This window comes from Myxocyprinus asiaticus, chromosome 18, assembly GCF_019703515.2.
Source record: "Myxocyprinus asiaticus isolate MX2 ecotype Aquarium Trade chromosome 18, UBuf_Myxa_2, whole genome shotgun sequence".
NCBI classification, from domain to species: Eukaryota; Metazoa; Chordata; class Actinopteri; order Cypriniformes; family Catostomidae; genus Myxocyprinus; species Myxocyprinus asiaticus.
In genome coordinates this window covers 33,854,987-33,874,791 of record NC_059361.1, presented here as the reverse complement: position 1 = coordinate 33,874,791, position 19,805 = coordinate 33,854,987, and the positions used below count along the sequence as shown (strand labels likewise).

General features: G+C 38.1%; 1 protein-coding gene across 1 annotated transcript in view; it reads right to left on the bottom strand.

Moving 5' to 3' along the window:
* LOC127455738 (spectrin beta chain, non-erythrocytic 4-like) overlaps positions 1–15,423 on the bottom strand; it is a 124,454-nt gene extending 109,031 nt beyond the window's left edge. Inside the window, exon 1 of the mRNA XM_051723823.1 lies at positions 15,133–15,423. The gene's annotated coding sequence lies outside the window, so the exon portion shown is untranslated. The remainder of the gene's footprint in view (positions 1–15,132) is intronic.
* Between the last annotated feature and the right edge of the window lie 4,382 nt (positions 15,424–19,805).

The window sequence follows — 19,805 nt, the reverse complement described above, 5'->3', positions numbered from 1 at the left end:
GCCTGCCAGACAACAAATAAACCATCATTGGTGTGCTGTTCGTCATATGTGCTCTTTCATTCATTTCCATCTGTACAGTCACTGTTCTTATGCCTATAATCAAACAGACTCTTTGAAGGTGTGAGCAGCAGTCTGCTCTTTTTTACTCACAATTTCATTGAGATGTCAGTCAGTATTGCAGAATGCAGCACACAGATACAGACAGTTCCCCTCCCCAAGTTCTCATAAACCCAAAATTCTGGCCCCTTCCCCCACAATATAGTGTGCGCACACACACACACACACACCCTGGTTTTGGACATCCTGAGAGATATTCGAAATATCGCTTCAAGAGATGTGATGAGAGACATTTTGACATTTATATTTTATGTGACATATTTTGCCTCTTTTTAATGTAAATAAATACATAAATAAAACACAAATCTAATGTATTTGCCTTTATTTCTATCTATCTATCTATTAAAAAAATTACAATTCTGTCATATGACTTTCTTCTATGGAACACAAAAGCTTCAGTTACTATTCACTTTCATTGTATGAAAAATAAGACGCAAAGTCATATGGGTTTGGAACAACATGAGTGCGAGTAAATAATGAGAGATTTTTCATTTTTCAGTGAAATATCCTTTTAACGTGTTTCAAATGCACAATTTAAATAAATAAATAAATAAAATGCAAATCTATATATTTGCCTTTTTTTTCTTTCTTTCAAATGCAAGTTAAATATGTAAACAGCTATAATGCAAATCCATATTGACATATTTATGCATATAGATGTGCTTATTATGTCACATAGGGCTGGGCAATAAGACGATATATACTGTATTGTGGCGACGATATACTGTAAAGTGTCAATCGATAGAGATTTTGCTATATCGTATATATTGCAATATGTAAATATCCATGTGCACAGTGTGGGCTTCACGTGAGAATGAGAGAACTGAAGAAACACGAACAGGGTTTTTCCAGCATTTAAAATTTTTCTGCGGCTGCCCAAGCAAATGTAATAACCTTCATCGCACATTTGGGGCTTTACAAGTACTAAATATTCTTCTCATCTGACACCCGAATGTTTCACGTGACTGTGGTGTGCGCTGTCTCTGGAGCTCCAAAGTGTCCGCGAATCCAGCAGGCTTTCTGATATTTGTGCTCCAAAGACAGAGCTCAGAGCGAGATCACATGCACTACTCAATCATATTTGACCCAGGAAAACCCCAAGTGGAGAAAGAAATGAAGCACGCAAAAGAATATTATGAAAGCCAAAAGATGAACTTTGCATTAATTCGGTCATTTATTTATTTTGCAAGAAGTGATATTTATTTTCTTCAAGAAGTGTTTCTTTTTGTTGGAATTTTTTTTTTTTTTTTTTTTTACTTATGTTTTATTTTCTTTGTCACATTGCTTTGGGAAGATCTTAAGTTTCTTGAGGAAAGTTTATAATAATAATAATAATAATAATAATAATAATAATATTGGTCAACAACATTTCAAACTGAAATGTGGCATACTGTGAAATGTAGCATTTTGGTAGGTTGATTTTTGGAAACAAGTTAATTTGTTTTTATTTTTTATAATTATTATTTTTTATGTACTTACTTTGACATTGCTTGTCTTGTTCCAAATAAAGAGGAAGTGGTTTTCATTTATGAAGTACTTAATTCACTGACTGGAGTTCCAAAATAGGCATTACAATATGGTTATTTTAATATATAAACCCATTTTTATTGATTTTCCAGAAAACATTTACTATATCGTGATATATATCGTTATTGTGATATAAAATTACTCATATCGTGAAATAAGATTTTGGTCATATCGGCCATCCCTAATGTGACCTATATAAAGTATCAACACTAAATGTACTTGTTGTATTCAAAAACCACTCGATATGTTTAAATGTGCTCCATATAAGGAAGTATTTCAAATGTTTCATAGTTGGCCTAATTTCTCAGAATCTTCACAAATCGTGAGCTTTACTGGGGAGGTATATGGGGCATGTATTTTATGCAAAATGGTATTCATCTCTTTTTGGCACATTGAAATTTCTTGTCAAACAGGAAAATTCAGCTCTCCCATTTAAGAATGCACTTTGCCCATTGTTTTTTGATCTCATTTGAATTGTGAATGTATAAATAACACAAATACTCAAAATAGACACTAGAGATCTTACAAAGTGCATTTTAAGAACAAACAATAAAAATGAAATTGTCAAAAACCTCATATTCTCTGTAACAAGAAGCTGAAACAGCTGAAGAAACAGCAAACGTTACTGCAAAATAAATGATGGATAGAAACCAAAGATAGTTTCAAAGGAATGTGTGACATTTGGAAGATTTCTCATAACATAAATAAATTCTTTGCAATTTAGGTCAAGCATTGCAAACTTTGCATTGTCTAACAGTTAGTTAGGAATTTTAATAACGGGGTCAGAAATCTGTTTGGTCATCTTAAATACAAATGAGTTTGAGATCAGAATTTCAAGGCAATACTTTTTTTTAGAGTGGGAGTGCTACCTTGAAATAGTATATTGTTGTGTAAAATTATCTCAGACACTATGTTAAAATGTAAACCTGACCAAGAAATAATACTCCCACTTTTGAAATAATATACCCACAAAGTCAATGGGAGCTGCTCAACTCTTCTGGCTCAACAGAGGTTCATAAGGAGAGATTGTTCTAATGCTTCTAAAGTCTCTGTTTTTTTTTTTATTTGCAGCCTGATTTGAGAAAGAGTGGGATGAAAGGGAGTTGAACTAAGCGTGAGGCTTGGATTTTCCAGTGGGTTTCATGTCCCTGCACACTAAAGAGACCTGAGCTCTAGAGATCACCTCTAGTTATAGCACAACAGTTATTCCACAACTTCCATCGCCAAAGTTCAATTTCATGTGCTTTTGTATTTGTCGTAGCAGGATCTACTGAAACAGGAATTGGGGTGAAGTTCCTATTCATTTTTTCCATATGTATTTCATAAAATCTCTCATAACAGCCATGAACCAAACCAATCAGCTTCGAAGTGATCTCAACATTAAAAACTTTGTTTTGAAGCAAGAAATTTTTATTTTAATATCAGATAAAAAGACAATGGTACAAGATCTGTGTAGGGGAGAGCGAGGCACAAACTAACACGGGTCTAGTTGTAACACACATGGTTTAAATGTTTCCACACACACTGGTGAGACAAAACTTCATTTGTTTATTTGCTGCCATATTAACACTGTGTAGAGAAAAAAAAAGTTACAATTTTGCAAAAATAACAATTCACACAAGTTCATTTTCATCTGTTTTCAGTGTTTATTTAAAATGAGGCAAATTTAGTATCATTTTCATCTCCAATCTGTTAGCTAGCATTTTAATTCTTAGCTAGCCAGCAAAAGTGACTAGCCAGGTTTAAATCCCTGTTACGCTGATGGGGCATGTTGTAAGACTGCGTTACAACCTGCCCCAATTAGAACAAACTATATACAATTCCATGCAGTCAGACATGTCATTTACATAAGTCCCCTTTATGTGTGTGTGTGTGTGTGTGTGTGTGTGTGTGTTGTGTCATCAATCCATGCATTATAATGTTGTGGCTTTGTTTGTTTGTCAAGTGTCAAAGTTATTGCTATATTGTATATGACAAAGATAATAAATGGCTTTTATTGACATAATATTTTAGTTTATCTTCTATTTATTTTATTTAGATCAGATACAGTTAAATGGGGTTTTAGGCTGTCATATGGTCACTTTACAACATGCCCTTCACCTGTTACAATGTGTCCCGCCTATGTGGCACGTTGTAACATTTCATTTTCCTTCTTTCCAGGTAGATGGCGAAAAAAGTATACTCTGTATTCATGAAACATGACCACATTTTTGTACCAGACATGTGAAAAATCTTTGAACCCCAAGTGCATTTACACAAACTTAAGAAAACCAAAAAGTGTTATTCTGAGCCCCGCTCTCCCCTACTCACCATGAATCACTGCGAGTGCTGTAATCGAATTTAAAATGATGGAAACATACAAAACTATTGTTTTAAAGTCAATGATTATAAGTAAAGAAATAATATATTTTAATTTTATTGCAAAACATTCAGATATTTACAAATATACAGTACGGTATATGTAGTTTGAGAGTGTAGGAAGACCAGCTTCATTCACAGTGTTCCATGTGAGTGGGTGGTCACTGCAGCGCTAGTTTGACGCACTATGTTGGCCGCGATTCTCTGATTGGAGGAGTTTTTATCTTCAGGATTCATGGGTAGTTTAGATCTTCTTCTTGAATTCTGCTGTTAAACATGATTTCTAAAAAATGAAGATGAAATAACACTGATTGATGGCTTCAAAAGAAGCATTTACCGTCAGTTCACAACCTCGGAGCTCACAGGTCTGTTTTATAAGGTTTAGAAGTAATTGTTAAAAATGTATTTGCCTATGGAAAAAAATGAAATGGGATTTTTTTACTTCCGGAATCAGACTGCTGCACTCTATTAAGGGGAGGGGACATTCTCATTCTAAAAAGCATTTTATTGGACAAAACTTTGTATACACCCCTGATACAAAATTAGTCATATTTTAAATTTATGTTCTAATTCCCTGGAAGAGAAAGACTGAAAATTTTAAATGCATGTATCTGCTAACACGTTAATTTTGGCAACTTTTATTAGGGTAGAGCGATATGGCCAAAAAATGTAATCTCGTTTTTGTTTTTGTTTTTAATCTAAAGGACGATTCACGATTCAATTTTTCAACCTGTACTCAACTAAAAAGTAACTCCAACATAATTCAAATAACATGTTCTTTATTAGAATGCAAGGCAACATGGTTAGAGAAATCAAAGTTCTTTTCATTATAGAAAACAGGTGCAAGAAAAATGCACCACAGGAAATTGTCAACATAGTGTAAATGTAAAATAAATTAAAATAGAATAAACCAAGATTTTGAGAAATAATATAAAATAAAAAAACTGCAAAATACTTCTTAGCCAATGTACTGTAGGTAATTTTATCTAAACCATGTCTATCTAGAAAGTTCTCTACAAATCAATATTTAGAAATTATCAAGTTTATCCAGAAAGTACTCATTGCATATCAAATAATTTGTATGTATAATCATAAACCGCTGCCGACAGAGTCCAGGGCACAATAAGAAATGATGTATCATTGCAATTCAACTCGCAAAGTTTGTCAAAATGATCGCTTTGATGTTGGCTATACTGTAGATGCAGTACACTTGAAACACGTCATAGAACAAAGCAATAATTAGCAAACAGCAGTAGACGTTTGATTCTCCCCTTTATAGCCTATCCATATGATTTAATATAAAGCGCCCATAACTGTCACATAACTAACGCTTTATTATGGGTATTTAAAGAAAGTAAAGGAGGGAGTCACGTGACACCATGTGAGGATCAGAAGTGTGAACGGCAAGCTCTGCACATTATGCTAGTTTTAATAATATTTTTATGATATTAACCCGGGATTCGATACACTCTGTTCCATAACTGTTCTAGGAGGACAATATGTCAAAGAATTCAAAATCCTCGGGCTCTGGAGACATTAAAAGACACTTACGTGCTCAGGCTGACGCCCCTGAGCAGGCCGCAAGCCAGGGAGCCGATTTGGTCGGAGAGTTTCGGGAAATGCGGCGAGAAAGATTGAACATGTCGGCAATGCTGACGAAGGTCGTTGCTGACTTGGAGGATCTTGCTGTGATACGTCAATCGATCACTGCCATGGAGGTGAAATTTACTGATGTGGTCACAAGAGTGGGGGATGTTGAGAAATGGATCGATTATCTGGAGTCATCGGAGAGGGAATTATCTGCTAATCCGCTAGCGACCAAGGTGGATTTGGAGCGTGTTTGGGAGAAGTTGGAGGACATAGAAAACCGTAGCCAGCAGAATAACATCTGTATTGTGGGAGTCCCGGAGGGAGTAGAGGGACAGAATATGGTGGAATTCCCAGACATAGCAGGCCTTAAGCTGGAAATCGAGTGAGCTCACAGGGTTCTGGCTCGGCGATCCGCTGAGGGAGACAGGCCCCGATCAATTCTGGCCAAATTTCTGAGATCATCCAATAAAGATCTTGTGTTACGTGAGGTGAGGAGTAAAGGAAGGCTTTCTTGGAAGAATCACACCATTTTCTTGTTCCCAGACTTTGCGAATTTGACAAGAGAGAAACGTGATCGAATGCAAGAAACTTTTACATCAACGGAAGGTCGCTTTTGCACTGATATTCCTGGCCAAATTGAGAATAGATGCTAAGGATGGCCGTAAAACATTCACATGCCCACAGCAAGCGATGTCCTTCATAAAGTCAATGGAGTGAGTGAGTCATGTTGTTGTACTCACATTGCCACAGGGTGGACCGACTCACTGATCATCTGCTTGACGGTTTGTAGATTCTGCGCGCTCTTTTTGTGCTGGTTCCACCTAGTGGCTGGAGTTTATTTAGTAGAGCAACACTGAGTGGGCCGGCTCACTGAACATCCATTTGACAGTTTGAGGAACCAGCACATTTTTTTTGTGCTGGTGCCGCCTATCAGCTGGAGTTTATTTAGTAGAATAATACACCTTTAGGACAGTTTTATGGATGAAGCTACACGTTCTTTGTTTTTATTCTGTCTATTGGCTGGAGTTTGTTTTATAGATTATCTTTTGCTGTGTAATTCTGTCTCACAAAATTTGTATAGAATCACCGAATTTGAGCAATCCAATGGCAAAGTTGTTGCGGAGGTTCTCGAAAGCATGCATGGACTGTTTGAGTTTGGAGGGATGGAGGCCAGTTGGCGCTTTCGTGCGCGGGGTTAATGCACAGTTTTCTTTTCCTGTTTGTTTGGTTCTGGGAAATGTTTGGGGTTTGACTGTTGCACTAATGTTGGAATGTGGTCTTTATAATCCTGTTTTTGACACACAATCTATTTTTTCTTACATGTCAAAATGTTAATATGAGTGGATTGTCTCTCTCCACAGGTGGAATTTTGGCTATTCAGGGCAAGACAGCCATACTTTGAGTTGGGGGACAAAGCAGGGAAGCTTTTGGTTAGATATATAAAACACAGAGAGTCTTTTTCTACCATTCCCTCAGTGAAATTTGCTGGTGGTGAAATATTTACCTCGGCCAATGATATTAATAATGCTTTTAAAGAATTCTATCTTGATCTCTATAGTTCCACGTCTTTGTCTACTCATGAAGATATTAGAAACTTCGTGGAACCATTAGAACTTCCTAAATTGATGACTGAGCACAACAAATCTCTTGATTCTGAGATAAACTTGGAGGAGCTTGGTGAGGTAATTAAGGCCTTGCCAACAGGCAAGGCTCCGGGGCCAGATGGCTTTACCGCTGAATTTTTTAGATCTTATCCTACAGAACTGGCTCAACTTTTGCTAGAAGTTCATACGGAATCATAAAAGAATGTGCCAACCATGACACAAGCCCGGATCAGTCTGAATCTTAAAAAGGACAAAGATCCAAGCGAGTGTAAGAGTTACCGTCCAATTTCTCTGATCCAGCTAGACGTTAAAATATTGTCAAAACTTCTGGCTAACCGATTAAGTAAAGTTATGACATCTCTTATACATATAGATCAGGTGGGGTTTATTCGGGGTCGTAGCTCTTCTGATAAAAATAGGCATTTCATCAATATCGTGTAGTCAGTGGCAATTGATCAGACTCTGGTCGCTGCCATCTCACTTGACGGCGAAAAGGTGTTTAATATGGTAGAATGGGATTATCTTTTTAAGATTTTGGAAATATACAGGTTTGGGAATTCTTTTATTGGATAGATTAAGTTACTTTATAGACACCCGGTAGCGGCGGTACAAAAAACTGGATTAATTTCCGATTATTTTACTCTGGATAGGGGCACCTGGCAGGGTTGCCCTCTTTCCCCATTATTGTTCTGTCTTGCCCTGGAACCATTAGCAGCCACAATAAGAAAGGAGGATGATTTTCCAGGGGTGGTGGCGGGAGGTATGGCATATAAGCTTTTGCTTTACGCAGATGATATTTTATTATTCATCTCCAACCCTACTAGATCTATGCCTTGCCTCCACAGAATTATTAATTCCTTTTCTAAGTTCTCAGGATACAGAGTCAGTTGGTCTAAATCCGAAGCTTTGACTCTGACAGTGTACTGCCCGGTAACGGCTTTTCAGTCAGGCACCTTCCAGTGGCCCAAACAGGGCATTAAGTATTTGGGCATTTTATTCCCAGCAAATTTGTCTGATCTAGTTAAGAGTTAATTTTGACCCTTTAATAAAAAGATTTTCGAGCGATGTGGGCAGATGGGCTTCATTACATTTATCTACGATTGGGAAGGTTAATGTTATTAAAATGAATTGTATTCCAAAATTCAACTACCTGCTACAATCTCTCCCTGTAGATGTCCCCCTCTCTTATTTCAAGCAATTTGATAGCATAGCGAAGTCCTTCATTTGGAATGGTAAACATCCCAGATTACATTTCAGTAAGTTGCATAGGCCGATTGACAAAGGTGGGATAGGTCTACCCAAGATTGTGTTTTATTATTATGCATTCGGTCTCAGATATTTGGCTCATTGGTCGCTTCCACCTGAGAGAGCCCTCCCTGGTTTTGTATTGAACATTAAGTTCTTGCCCCTATTTCACCATTACAAAGCCTTTCTATCAAACTAACCTGAGAAGTTAAGTTACACCCCGTTATCTCGCATTTGCACGCGGTATGGACAAAAGAGTCCAGAGTGTTTAATTCAGACATTTATTTAAATGTTGCTTCAAGCATATGGCTGAACCCAAAGTTATGTAATAATAAGTCCCCTTTCTGCTGGACAGAGTGGATTGTGAGGGAGGTTAATATGCTCGGTGACCTATATGAGAGTGGAGTCTTGAGATCCTTTGAAAATATGGTTCAATATTTTGGGATTCCCAGGTCTCAATTCTTTAGGTATTTACAGCTGCGCCACCTGCTCTGTACTATTTTTGGGAGTAGCATACACCCCCCTAAAGCGGCAGATACTCTGGGAGAGGTGATTACTGCTTTTGGAAAAGGTCATGAGGTATCAGTGTATTACTCCCTGCTAATTCAGAGTTTGGGGGACAGAGCTTCAACTTCTCTCAAGATATTATGGGAGAAAGATTTAAATTTGGTATTGGAGGAGGGAGTGTGGGCTAGGATTCTAAAAAACATCAAGTCTACATCTACAGATGCAAGGGTGCGCCTTAAGATTTTACATCGATTCTATTGGACCCCGTCTAGATTGTATAGGCTTGGTCTTAAAGACACCTGCTGGTGATGCCTATCAGAAGATGGGGACACAACCCATGTTTTTTGGTGGTGTGTTAAGATCCAAGAATTTTGGTTGAGGGTTCAGAGTTTTATGTGACGTATTGGGCACTCAAATTTCATTTTGCCCCAGACTGTATTTTAGGCGATGGGGCGGTCATTAATATAGGGGATAAGCACATAAGAAATTGGGTCCTAGCCGGTGTTATGATTGGCAGACAGGTCATCCTTAGGGGATGGAAGTCGGCTGGTGCGCCCTCATTTCAGGAGTGGTGCACAGAGATGGGCAAGGTGGCGGTATTTGAGGAGGTGTCGCATAGAAGGCTAGGCAACTGGGAGTTGTTTGAAAAAAGTGGGGCAGTTACTTGGTATTTTTGGAGGACTCTCGGGTGGGGCTGTGGAGAGGGACATAGTTTTAAATGTATGTATTTATTATTATTATTTTTATTATTATTATTATATATATATATATATATATATATATATATATATATATATATATATATATATATATATATATATATATATATGTATGTAGCTCAACTTCATGGTGGATGAAGTTGAGCTACAATCTCTTTGTACAATCGCACTGTAAAATGTCTTAAATATCAGCCTCCATGTTGTTAATCTGTTACGTTCTTTTGGAGTGTGCACATGTGTAGCTGATCAGATCGGGATCGGCATTAAGCCAAGAGCTATGAACATGTTTTCTGTTCCTTATTTTGCATTTGGTGGATTGACAATGTTTCTAACTACAGCAATTGCTAATATTTTTATGCAAAACCTTTGTCAAAATTATGTCAAAATGTAAATTCGTATTAATTGAAACAATCTGAAAAATCGCCAAGCCCTAACTCTTAGTGGTAAACTATCAAATCAAATGCCTCCACACTAACAAACATGGACTAAAGGCACAAAACTCACAATTTTTATTTCATGGGGTCTTTATATTCATACATACTAAAGCAATAGCAGGAAAACCACACACACAATTTTATATAGTAATAAAACTAATTTGCAATGTATCTTTTACACAACCTCTTTATATCAGATAACATTTACAATGTTATCCGATAAGGTACAATGTACCCAATGTTTCCTACTTCTCTAATACTGATAGTAACAGCTTGACCTTATGTCTGAGTCTCTTTTGTCCTTACTGCGCCCATCTGGGCTTTAATCCTCCTCCAGCACCTGTTTCTATGGATATGACAGTCCTCTGAATGCAGGATCTAACTGACATGTGTTTCTCACAGACAAACAATTGGACTTCAGGCATTCACAGATACAGAATTAACTCCACTCCTCGCAACCAGTCTCAAGAATCACACACACAGTCACACCGCACCACACTTATGAGAAGATAAGCATATTCAAAGGCAGGACGTGACTACATATGACTCAGGTAATTTATCCTCTGGGGTTTAAAGCAAAATTTGTGGTTCCAGTTGATGGACTGCAGATTTGACTGAGTAAACCTTGTGTAAAGACAAGCGTTTTTGTCTTTGGTGTGTACATCACAAGGAGAAGTTTGCAATATGTTCTACTGTTGTTTTTTGCAGAGTCCTTCTCATTATTATTTGCCTTTTGCTGTGCTCTGGGCCTTACTTACAGTAGCGGCCAGTCAATAAATCTCACCCTCAATTAAAGAGCTGAGAAACGTAAACAGCCTTCCACCTCTTATGACCACCAGCCATACACAATTGAAAAAATCAACATCATAAATAATTTTTTGTTTTATAACAAAGGAATTGATCTTAACTTTTTGGAGTATGTGCAATTGATTAATTGGGATAATGATGTGATCACAACAGGACATTAGTATGCAGCAGTTGACTATGACTCCTCTGGCTCCTATGCATTCATAATCAGGCTCAGGACAACACAGAATTGGCACCCGTATACACCGGAGAAAGCTCTGCAGATTTACGTAGAATTTGAATGGTTGTCATTCACAAAGTTTGCATATCTCCCACCCCTTGCATGTTTTTTTGTATTTTGGCTTATTACATACGTCTCTGGAATACTCAATTCTGACTGGTCAATGGCACCATCTAGCAGTCTAATATTAAGTAACAACCGCACATCCGAGGATTAAGTCATATCAGACCGGTCATCCAGGTACTGCGAGTCATCTGTCCTACTTCTCGTACCACTCGGTGATTTCTCAAGTAAGCTAATAAAATAATTTCAACTAATATCTACGTTTCATGTCTATTGATTTATTTATTCAGCAAGTAGTCTTGTAAGTTGGATAATGAGCAGTCAGATGGTAATTTTTACAAAATAATCACCAACAAAACTCTGTCACAATCCAGATGTGGAATTCAGTTTACCATTTTTTTCTTTTCACATAATTATATAAGTTCTACGCAAATCAATATTTCATGTCCATTTATTTATTTTTTTGGTTAGTAGCTGTGTAATAAAAATCTGCTTTGCGTCAGGGTCCTGACCCTGTCGGGGTTTATTTTGCGATAACAACCAGCTGACTGTACATTATCCCTTACAAATCTGATTATGTTTTCAGCAATAAGAGTGTACTGTCAGCTCATTTAAAAAATGGACCATATTTAAATCAAATTTTCTTGATACTACAGAATTCCTCCCAAATCAGTGTAGAAAATGCAAAAAAAAAAAAAGTTCCATATGGGCATGGTCATAATCATGAGGTCTTCCAATTGGTTGTAATAGGTTTACAATATAGTTAAAAAATCTTGTGAATTTAATCTATTAACATTTTTCTCAATGAAAAAAACCTGCATGGATCTCATTTGTCTTGATTTTTATTCTAATGAGAAAAACACCAAAGTTGGTTCCAAACCATCATGTTCCTAAATTACTTTTGATCTCCTGTCTTTTCAAGAAAATTAGTGAGAGAGAAAGAGGGAGAGATAAAATAGACTAGGATAATCTGACAGAAAAAATCTGCCTCAACAAGAATAGTTTCTCTTCTTGCCCTTTAGAAAGGACAATCAACATTGTTTTAAACCCAGATAGGTCAGATATAGACCAGGCACCGGTCCTTCTTCCTAGGCTCTAAGGTTGCTTTCAGGGGAATACAAAAGTGATCCAGTGCTTAGAGAGTAGAGGAGAACCTGAGGGAAACCATGCCACGCTGTATTAACATGAAGGCTGTCAGTCCCCTGGCAGAGGACCTCTCTCTCTCTTTCTCTCTCTCTCTCTCTCTGCTTGCTGTCTACCTTACATTTTTTTACTAAATTAAGCAATTATATATGCACATGATGATTAAGTTATTCCAGCAAATCTGCTTGGGGATCAATGCCATTAAATAATTGACAAACATTATAATAGCAAAATAATAATAAATGCAGTAAAGAAATTTCCTCAATAGAACACATTGGACATGTACTTGACAATAACTACAAATTAATTATTTTAGGGGCCGTTCACACCAAACACATTTTTGGGTCCATTTGTGCTGTGTTTCTATTGTTTTTCTACATAAACATGTGCTAGACGGATGTCTTTGGCTGTTGCTTCGTGGCACGTTTTTTAAGTGTCTCCCGCAAGAATGCCGTGGTTTTTAGACGTCAGTGGTCATGTCAGGTAAATACTTTCTTCAATCCATGCTTAATATGCAGAGACAACTATAAGTATGCCATTTTGTAGGTACATTTTCTCAAAAGCTGTAAACACTGTGTTTCTGTGGCAGTATTAAAATGTCTTTGTTTTGAACGGCCCTGTCAGCCTGACAAAAGTGTCACGTATAACTTTCCCTAGCGGCCAGTAGGGGTCGCTAGAGGGCTGGACTCCTATTTTGAAATTTGATTTCCTTGTTATTGCCTTGTCTTAGTTCATTTTTCCTTCCTAATTGTTTACAGGTGTTTTTAGTTTGTGTCATTTAGTTCTGTGTATATATAGCCCTCCTGTTCTCCCTGTCTTTTGTCTTGCATTGTTGATTGTATTGAGTTGAGTTTGGTAATCTTAGTTTTGTTTCTTTTGTGGTTCCTCTTGCTCTGGATTATTTTCAATAAAGAAGTCTCTGCAACTGGGTTCTAAAAACCTTCACTCGCCGGACTATCTCCATGACAGAATGCAAGACCCTACCATGAACTCAGCTTAGCAAATTTGCCAAATTTGCCAGGGATCCAGGTCGGCAGTGGTATACAGCTTGGAATGTTGGAGGTTGGCATCTCAGACTATTATGCCGGAGAGGGCACTTAGAACAATACTTTGGTTGGGACTTAAAAATTCTTTAAGTTAGTCAGTGCCACTGTACTGTGATTTCCTGCCACTGAGGGAGTTTTTTACCAGCATCTTGCAGGCAGACCAGCAGAGAGGTGGAGCAGCTTCCCCAGAGACACCCTGTTCTTTCTTACCAGAGGCAGCAGGCTCGAGGAGGAGGAGGAAAAAGCCCCATTCATCAGTGGTCCCAGCTTCAGTGGTCCTGACCTTACTACTCGAGTCCGTGGCTGCCCTGTGGCCTCCTGCTGCCTTGAAATCTGTGTCCCTAGCTGCAAGTCCCCATCTCCGAGTCTTCCGCGGCTCCGCCCTCCGAGTCTTCCGCGGCTCCGCCCTCCGAGTCTTCCATGGCCCTGCCCCTAGATTATCCCGTGGCTCCTTCTCCTGAAATTCCTACTGCGGCTCAACCCACTCAGTCTCCTGACAACGCTTCAGTTCCATCCGTTCCTCCTTCGGCGGCTCTGCCCGCTCCTCCCCCTGAGCGTCCTGTGGCTCCGCCTCCTGTGAATCCATTCTGTGAGCCTCCTGCGACTCCGTCTCCTGAGCCTCCTGTGGCTCCGCCTCCTGAGTCTCTGCCTTCTGCTGCTCCACTTCCTGAGATGCCAGCGTCCCCGCCCCCTGAGATTCCAACATGCTCCTCTGCCTTGTCAGGCCCTGTTCCACAGCCACCTGTCCTTTTTTTACTATAAATCTACACTTTCACATTCTTCTTGTGTTTTTGACAATTCGCATTCTTTGTGCATATTACGCACAAACACAACATGTGCACCTCTCTCTCTCAAAAAAGGACACATTTGCCACTACTCAATCGTAAAGACAACTGCTTAGTTCCAAAAGAGCATTAAGGCCTGTATTATGGTTGTGTATTTCAGAATACATTATAACAGGTAGCAATTCATGGTCTATGGAGACACCACCATATATAGTCTACTGTTAGCATTTAACCTTAAAATGACACGTCCTGCTTCTTGGTTTCAACGAGTCCATTCCTATGATGCAGCAGAACATGTAATGAAATTAAATAGCAAGTGTTTCAGTTCAACATGTAGTACACACTGCTGCTAATTTCTGTGATATATTAGCCTACCATTGGCTCCATTAAGATTAGGTGTTAGTTTATGGCAGTTATATTTGAGTGCCATTACCTCATACCGCGGCACTGACCAATATTTTGATCGCCGTTTTACATTCAGAGCCGTTTATTGTCATGTCACTTGCATATCTGAAGTTCATGTCACGTTTTAGATGTTTTGTTCAAATAAATGTAATTCAGGTGTTTCCTCAGGCCTGTTACCTTCAATTGCCCACTTACTGAAATAAGCAACTTTCCTCAATGTGTTGCAATGGGCTGTTTATTTGGAATATGCAGCAAACTATACCTCATGCACGTTTAAAACATCATCATTTTGCCTAGGCCTTTCACAAACGTAAAACAAGCGCTGCTGAGAAATTGTATTCTGCCTCCTGCCGCCCATGACATTTAAAACAAGCACTCCACCAAAGACTAAAGCGAAATATCAGCCCCAAGACACGGCCCAGAAATGACTGCAGTAGCAATGTGGCCAATACAGGCCGGCTGCTGCATTTTCCAAAGCGAAGGAATCAACGAAGATTGCAACAATACAGTATCTGAATCACTATCCTCCTATACAGACCCGAGTGATTCGTTGCGTCCTTACCTGTACACCCACTCCTAAGGATGAATGTTTATGCCACAGACCAAATGAAGTAAAAATTATTCGCCCGCGTGTATTAATCCCGCTGAGGACCCGTTCCGCTTTCTCTGTTCTCGAGCATAGTTGAGTCAGATATACAGCGCTCAGATGCGATGAGAAGGGGGTGTATGGTGCAAAACGCCACTCGGTAAATTCGAAGACACTGGCCAGTACGCTGTCTTCGAGGATGATATCACACGCAAGACATTAAATGTGTGTCAGAGGACAGATCTGCTTGCACGGTCAGATCGCCGGTGTACTCGGATATCCCGTGCACCGGATACGCGCGCGCTCTCCCTCTCCCTGCGCTTTCAATAACGCGGAGGAGAATACAGCAGCAGTATGATGGGGAAGCCACAGACAGAACCCCACAGGAACACACACACACACACACACACACACATGTTGGTGCAGCTATCATTATGAAGACTCTCCATTGACATAATTATTTTTATACTGTACGAACTTTAGATTCTATCCCCTACCCCTAACCCTACCCCTAAACCTAACCCTCACTGAAAACTTTCTGCATTTTTACATTTTCAATAAAACATCGTTTAGTATGTATTTTACGCTTATTGAATTATGGGGACACTAAAAATGTCCTCATAAACCACATTTATAGCATAATACCCTTGTAATTCCTAAAAGAAATGTCCTCGTAACCCACCCAAACACACACACACACACACATAAACACACAAGAACATAATTGTGAGAACATCCAATATACTTCTATTGAATGAATTAATATGCTACCAGATACTAACCCTGCACCATACAATTTTTATTATTATTATTATTATTATTATTATTATTATTATATATTTGTTTGAATTTTAAGACATTTTTTTATTTATGAAAATTTTTAACCAATACTGTTTAAGTGCGAAGACATTACAGGAATTTTCAGAAATTTGGCCTCTGTATAAGTGAAGCAGGAGCACACACTCTTATGAAACTTTACCATGGTTTTACTAAGAACTTTAAGAGGCTACAAGTTTTTATAATAAATATCATAAACATGTGATATTTACTTATCACATTTACTTACAGAATTACTATGGTAACCACAGTTTCCATCAAAATACTATAGTAACTTTTTGCGAAAGCTTTTTACAATGCTTAAAGGAAACTTTGCTATAATATTAACTATTATTCTAGTGACTACTGTATTTTGGAGAAAACTTTGGTAATTTTTGTAAGAGATAGTTTTTTTATATAAACCCCATAGTTATGATTTTACCACAGACCATAATAACTATGCCTATAGCCTGTTTTTTTTTTTTTTTAACCCCGGATTTAGGCCACTTCTAACCCTGGGTTAAGCAACATTTCACACTTTGATTTTTATTTATTTATTTATCTTTTTAACCTTCCTTAATGACTTTTCCTCCACTTGCCATTTGAACACACACAAAAATTGGACTTGATTCGATAAGTCTAAGTGGTCGTAAAAAAAAACAAAAAAAAAGGCAACTTTGCTGTTCACGGTCAAAATTGACTAATCATAGTAAATAAATGGGAAAGACAAAAAAACAGAGTAATTTTTTATATTCGTCAAATACATTGTATAAATCAGCTACAATGCAGAACACACATACACATACAGAAATGAAGAGGTGAGACTTTACAACATGCAGAGTTGGGGATCAACCCCCCCACACACACTTACACACAAACACAAATTAACTGGTTACACTACACAAGGAGCAATTTTTATTTTATTTTGTTAACTAAAATCAATAAATCAGCCACAATGCAGAACACACACACAAATGAGGTGGTAAGACCATAACACACCCACAATGCAGAACACACTCACTCACTCACTCACTCACTCACACACACACACACACACACACAAATAAATAAATGGGTGAGACTAACACAGAATGCAGAACACAACAAACATGAACTCAAACACTTACGCATACATGCACACCAGGAAAAATTGATTTAGGTCAAAAATTACAGAACAGAATAGGAAAGTTAAGTCCTTTTTTTATTTAAATTTTCCTCCCTGCCCAGTAGGTGGTGATATGCACAGAGAATGCGAATCGCCAAATACAAAAGAAGAATGTGCAAGTGAAAGTGGACATTTATATTAAAGAGGACTTAAATATTGATCTGTTTCTCACCCACACCTATCATATTGCTTCTGAGATATTGATTAAACCACTGGAGTCTTATGGATTACTTTCATGCTGCCTTTATGTGCTTTTTGGAGCTTCAAAGTTCTGACCACATTTTACTTGCATTGTATGGACCTACAGAGCAGAGATATTCTTCTAAAAATCTTCGTTGGTGTTTAGTAGAAGAAAGAAAGTCACACATCTTGGACGGCATGAGAGTGAGAAAATGATGAGAGAATTTTCATGTTTGGGTGAACTATCTCTTTAACCCTGGGTTATGAAGCCTTGCTCTGGACTCTGGAGCAGGTGGTGTTAATCTTGAATTACAGTTACAAAGGTAAATAATGTGCATTACTAACTCAGGTAAAAGTATGAACAGAACAAAACCCACCCAGGTTTTACCTAAATGTAAATTATCTCATTCAATTTAATGATTAGTGATAAATAGTCCATGACATTCTTCAAGGTAGGCAAACATTTGTCCAAAGTCATAATGACAGACATAAGGGGGCAGTTTGGGAACAGGGGTCGGCAACCTATGGCAGGCGTGCCACCATTGGCACGCCAGCAAAAGCGAGAGAGGATTCGACTGTGTTATTTAAACAAATTCCGCACCTGCATTCCAATCTACATTTTGATGTAATCCTTCCTCATGATCACGCAGCGTGTTTTCATGAGCTGAATGGGAGAATAAACACTATTAGTGTGATGAGACTCGCGCACATCACGAGCTGGCAGCGCTTCACTTTCGGTTAATCGCGCGAGTAAACGCACCTGCTTTGCTTCGGCCAGGATGAGCGGATGACAGTCTACATTCCGTGTTTCATTTGTTTATTTTTGCTTTCAGAACAACATGTGATGTAATAAGGAAAACACCACTATTAATCCTTCAGATTTCCATTACCGAGCTCTGCGTGATTTTGAAAATGTTATGACATGATATAAGGAATATTTAAGATTCCACACTTTTTATGATCAGTAATCAAATAAGCAAATTTGTGATATTAACTGTAACTCATTTAGTACAAAAGGACAGGTTTTCTTTCATTAAAACACTTCCGAAAAATGCTTTGTGATCATTCACATGCAGGATCATGATTATATCATAATCATCGGGTTTTGCACAAATGTTTCACTAAAACTGTTATTCTGATAACATAATTTGTAATGAAAAATAAACGATTAAATTCAGAAAAATTGACTCAAACTTCGAAAAATCACACAGGCACAGCCATTGACCAAGAAAATAAAAAATGGCACTCCATGTCAAAAAGGTTGCGTTCCCTGGTTTAGGAGCTCGATTCAGGCCCTGTACCAAATGGCACACTCCGCCCTTGTGGTCTTCCTCTGAGTGCAGACTTTGATGACGTAAGAGAGTGCAGACCGATGGGGCACTAGTCAGCAAGTCCAAGTGGGGCATGATTGGTAAAAGTGTGCATTTGGGACAGACTTCAAGACTTCAATCAGATGACGCATTTTTTACATTATGTTTTTATTTACATGCAGTTTTACAAATTATTATTTTAAAAAAGTAATGGCATTGATAGATAGGGTAAAGGAACACACTTTAAACACTATTAAATATTTGTTTTTATTAAATAATTTATAGCAACACACTGACAATAAAGCATTAAATAACAAGAACCTCTGAAAAACAAAGTACACATATGACTACAGCAACAAAACCCTATTGTTTTATATCTTTAGAGAACAAATAAACATTATTCAGACACATGGATGGTTACAGCTTAGAACACATTAAAATGTATAGAAAGAACAGACCGCCATATATTCGCAAAAATAGTTATAAAATACACACAGCCACACTTCTGCAGGTATAAATATCACTGTTAGACCGAATGTTGCTATATCAGTAAATACAAGCAATCTCGCAAGCTACAGCCATGTGCATTAAATTATTCTTTCCTTTCTTGATATTTTAGAGACTCACAATAATTCTAAAATCCTCTTTGAAACATCAATAACAATAAATTGAATAGGAGTAATTCCATATCTCTGGAAAATTAAATAAAACAAAGTTTTGAAGTTTTGAACATCAGACTTAAAAGTGATTCTAATATACCCATGATAAGCAAATGATCCGTCGTTGACAATCAGGAAAAAGCGATTATTAAAATACATTTTTAATCCGCAATTGAACATCGCCTTGTCCGCCATGTTTTTTCCTCCAGTTCTGAAACTGGAGTCCTTCTGATTGGTCTGTCGCAAGGACTGTTGTGTAGCGGACTGCCGTGAGCCCGGAGCAGTGCGGGGTTCGACGAAGACCGCATCGAGGGCGCAAAGGGGACGCAAGCGAGAACCCTCGCAAGCGCTAAAATGGCACACACTACGAATTCGTAGACTTCACAAGCACGCGCAACTGAGGGCCACGAGACCGCAAGTCCACATGAAGTGCGCCATTTAGCACAATATTTTACGGGCGGCGTTTCTTTCACCCACCAGTATTGCGACAAACCCCGCCCTTGACCTGATAACTCTTTG